We start from the raw sequence: 4,976 nt of genomic DNA, 5'->3' as shown, positions 1-4,976 counted from the left end.
CTCTAAACCCCCCCGGGGCGGGGGGGAGGGGGGGGGAGGCTGGAGAGCGGGGCCTTCCTCGCTGCTTTCCAGCTGGTGTGTAACCTTTTGTCAGTTCCCGTCACCCTGGGCGTTGTTTTCTGCTCAGGGACTCGGCAGCAGTTAAAACCAAAACCTGCAGGGCGTTGGAACGAGCTGCCGGGAGAGGCGGGATCTGGGGGGGGCTGCGTGTGCCCGAGGGCAGCCCCTCGCACAAGCCCGGCGGGCCGGTCCCTGCCCTTTGGGTAACACAAAGTAGAAACTCTTTTCTTCAGCTGTACAAAAATACATCGGGTTTTTTTTTAGCCATGTGTTCTGAGGCTCGGCGGTGTTTTTTCCCCCGGTGTTGTCTCTGTGCTCGCCGGCAGAGCACGGCGGTGGGTCTGGTGTGGAACAAACATATCCCGCCGTGGGGTCACAGGGAATCGCACTGGCACAGGCTTTTCCACCTCTTTGCCTCCCGAGGTTCTGTCTCCACGTTGTCCTTTCCTCGCGAGCAGCGGGTGTGTTTGTGCAGTGCATCAGGTTGATCTGACCTGAATTAAGACTAACCTGACTGAAAGGAGAAAAAAAAAAAAAAGGGAGGAATTAATTTTAACCTGGATGTTCCCTTGGCCTGAGATAATATAAGACCGTGGTCTCAGAAGTTTAATTCATGTTTTTGTGCACTTCCTTGGTGGCAAACCTGGTTTCAGCCTCCCCTGTTTTGTTCCTCATCACTCATTCCTGACCCAGCGCTGTACTTGTGGTTGTGATAATAACAGTTTATGGGCTTCATAGTAGCCTGAATTAGCTCTGGGTTCCAACCAAACTCCTGGTTTAAGTAGGCTTTTTTCCTCCCTCTCCCTCCCAGGGTACAAATGTCAGTGTAACTATAGTCTTGATCTGTGTATTTGAATCTGTATCCAGATCATGGGAGCACTCATAGTGGATTACAGTGGGTACAAGAACATATGCTGCTGTGTGTAGGTGTATAACAAAAAAGCTTTTATTTCCTCTTACTTGTGCTTGCTACCCTGGGAGGTGGCTGTGTGTGCACTTACTGAGACCTTGGTGTGATTACTGCCTTCAGGACTGTTTTATTTGTAGTACAAGTCAGAAGAGAGGCAAATAAGCCAACCTTTAAATCAAGGTTCCTTGGCGATTTTGACAAAACTATGCTGTCCTCTTTGCAGATATGATAAATTTTCGGGTAATAAGTTGAGAATACTTACTCTCTTTAGGTTTTAATAGCACTAATTCTTGCCACATCTAGGTGTAGTAAAGCAATAGGTGCAGCATCAGCCTGGTAGATGTTGTGTAATAGTCATCTTAGTTGACTTGTGTGTGTTTCAGATAGTTTTTGCTACTTTCATTCCATGATCTGATGCAGCCCCAGATCAAAAAGGGCAGGTCACTGCATCAAGTTTCATGGGTCTTGCATCACACTGGCTGGGTGTAGTGCCAGGGAAGGGCACTCATGCCCACTTAACCCTCCTTGGTAATGTCCTATCTGTTCTCTGTCACTGTTTTGGCCAGAGGAGGCAGGTTTTGTTTCTGAGGCACTTCTCAATGGCAAGCATTGAGAAACTTCCTCAACTGGTAATTTCAAGTAAACTTTCTGTAAAAATGTATCCTGTGCTTAAAGTTCTGCAGTATTTAGAGAGCTCTTGTGAATGTGTGCTTAGCTTAATGCAGGGTGGTAGTATTTGATCTTTGACGTAAGCAGTAAGACTTACATTTGGAAGTGGTAGCTGATCAAAATTGTGAGGGTGCTCGTCCTAATGCTGGTTAGCAGGAGGAGCATGGAGAACATCATAGCACAGAGAAACAGAATAACTTATTCACCACAGATTTCTTTTTGGGGAAGGAGATCGACAGGCAGCAAATTAAACAACTTTTGCACTTGCAGGGGCATCCTGAGCTGGCCCTGTCTCTGTGTGCTTCTGGTGTACAGGTGGTTACTACAAGTCAGGACAGCAGCTTGCTTTTACTTATTAAAAACTTGCTGATTTTAACTCTGTGATGCAGAAAAATCTCCATCTCTTGTCTCCTGAGCACTGGTGGAGGGGTGTCTACCAGAATCTAGCTCGGGATAGTGTGAGTTTCATCCTGTACCGGAACTTGCTTTAACTTCCACCACCATGAGAGGGCACAGTCACAGCTTTCTCCCTGGAGGGCATTATCCCAAGGCAGAACGTGTCTGTGCCCTGCCTTCCAGCTGGGGACACACATCTTGTAGCAGAGTTGGGACAGATTAATCTTGTGTGTTACTCCGAGTGCTTTTATGTCAATGCTACTTCAGTGTATTCAGCAGTGAGATGCTCAGAAGTCTGTCACTATTGCCAGTTCATTCTCAGAGAAACTGAGGCAGAACTCCAAGGCTGGAGAGCCAGTGAGAAGGAGACTGAAATCCATGATCTCAGCCATTGCTGCAATGTCTGTAACAGGAAGCAAGGGCTTTAATGACGGTGAGTTTTGTAACAGAAATCAACTTCTTCTGCTCCCACTGTTTCTTTGGAGACAGGGCTGGATTCAGGGTCAGCCTCAGCTAGCAGTGCTGTAGGTCTAGGATTGGCTGGCTCCTGGGATTCCCAATCAAGGAAGTAAATATCTTGTTCCATACATCCTTTGGGAGAGAGTTGAACTGGCCTCTGTTAGTGGCTCCCCTTTAGAAGGGGAGATCTTTGTGCTGTTAAATACTTTTTCTCTATCTTCTGGAGTAGTGTGTTTGCCAACATGAAAAGAGCCACACTGAAAACACTCATCAAAAAGAGCAGAAAAAGTGGGAGAAAACTTCTACATCTTCACATTTTTGGCATTGTAAAATTAGAGTGACTAATTCCTTCTTCCTGAGAGTTTTGTTATGGCTCTAAAATGGACTTTAAGGATGTTGAACATTATGCAGGAAATGGGAGAGGCGTGACTCCAGGCAGAGAGACATTTGGTGTGAGGAAAGCTTTCTAACAACAGTCCCATCCTGCTGCCTAACCAAATGTAGTTGTAAAGTTAGAGAGCTGATGGGAAAAGGGTGATATCCATAGGCTCTTAAGTTTTGTTCCACACCCAGGAAGTTCCTAGGAGACTTTTTACAGCCTGTGTTCCCAAATCTGAGTGGGTAATAATAATAAATAATCACCTACATTGTTTACAAGTTTTTATCCTTCAGTTGTCATGCATACATTGAACTCACTTGCAGTATGTGAATTCTTGACCAAATCCACTACAAGGATCTTTTTGCAAAGACTTCTGGACTCATTAATAAATACATTTTAGTTTTTGCTGTCAAGATGAGGGGTTCACATTGTTGAAGTAATAAACACAGACTTTATTTTCTTTCTGTTTACACCGTCAAATTATTTTTGTTCTAGATCTATCAATTAAGTTATTTGGTTGACACCTCAAAATCAAATTTTGGACAGTGCTGAAGTGTGAGCCAGAGGTTGTTACAGGGAGGAACAGTTGCAGAGGGCAGGGGTGTGAGAACAGGAGGAAACATAACCAATACTGAAAAATGTGCCATACTTTGGGCCAGAGCAAGGTGCTGTTTTGCCAAGTGAAGTGATTGTCAGTTGTGTGGCTCGTGAGAAGGGATTTGTCTGATTGTCCTTGTCTGATTCAAATTCTGGCCTGGAGTAGGTGGTTTGGCAGTCTCCACAAGGCCAGATAATGTAAGTCAAGATGACAAATGGTGGCTTCTCCCTTTACTGGAGAGGAAATGCACCAAAGTTGGCCTTTAGATTATATTATCCATGAAAAAGATTACTAAATTCTGTTATGCTTTTCTAAATCTGGAATAACTATTACTTTAGGGCAGTTATTTTTGAATAGAAGTGCTGTAAGTTGCAGAGGTCTTCCCATGTCCTGCTGTGGTTTGCCTTTACAGCACAGCAGACTTTGACCCAGGCTTTGTGCAAAGCACCAATGTATACAGATGTATTTCAGCTGCTCCTTGGTTCTATTTACTCTGCTGCTTTTCTGCAGGAAAGGTGTAAGGATTCTTATCTGAGGTTTTGCATCCGCTTGTAGGATTTATCTGGAACTTTTATTTTAGTTTCATCTAGATAATTTCCCTTTAATAAATTTTGAACAGATGGCTCCAAATATCTACCTGTCACTAAATCAAACACTGTTTCTGTTCTCTTTGTGTGCTACGGGGCTTTACTGAAGGAAGCTCAGACCTTCACACAGCATTTTGTGCACAGTTAACCTGCCTCCTCATTAATCTCTTACATAATATTCTCATTATCCATCTTTATTGTAAACATTGTAATCCTTTTGCTTCTGTTTTGCGGGTTCAACAGTGTGACCCCTCTCTTGGTTCATACACTCATAGCAAAACCTCCATCTGTTTCATAGATCTAAATTGGTAGCTGTCACTTGCTTGCAATATTTTTTAGCAGTTATGTTGATTGCTCATGCTTTGTTTTCTGCCTCTAATAAATCTCCTGCATTTGTATAAGACTCCTTAAGGTCACAGCCTTATTGCCTGTGTGAGATTTATTCTTAGGATAGCATACATTAGCTGTAAAATAAATTCCATTGCTTGATAGAAATCTGATTCAGGATTTAATTCCTGAAAAAAAATAATTTTTTTTCAGATGAGAGAGCACATCAGGTGAGTTTTTATAACCAAGAATTGACATAGGTGTGTAATTTGTCAGCTAGAATATTTTTTATGTAGATGCACTTTTTAAAGCTTTTTGGGGAAAAAACCCCACAAGGTATTAACTTTTCAAAAAATAATTTAACTTGCATGTCAGTAATGTCTCTCAAGGGTGAAGAAATCTTTTGGTTTAGCAACTTTTTTGCTTCTTCCCTACCACATAACTTCCAGACTTGTTTCCACAGTCTTTTAGCATCTTCAGAGCTGTCTACAATGCTCTTCTTTGAGAGCCTTTGCACCAGTGATCTATTTGACTTCGAACAATGTATTGACTTTAGCACTATGTAGATGTGTCGTGTTTGGTTTTGGTTTT

Source organism: Chaetura pelagica, unplaced genomic scaffold (assembly GCF_000747805.2).
Source record: "Chaetura pelagica isolate M959 unplaced genomic scaffold, ChaPel_1.0 scaffold18, whole genome shotgun sequence".
NCBI classification, from domain to species: Eukaryota; Metazoa; Chordata; class Aves; order Apodiformes; family Apodidae; genus Chaetura; species Chaetura pelagica.
The sequence above is the reverse complement of the archived record's forward strand: the minus strand, read 5'-3'. Positions refer to the sequence as shown.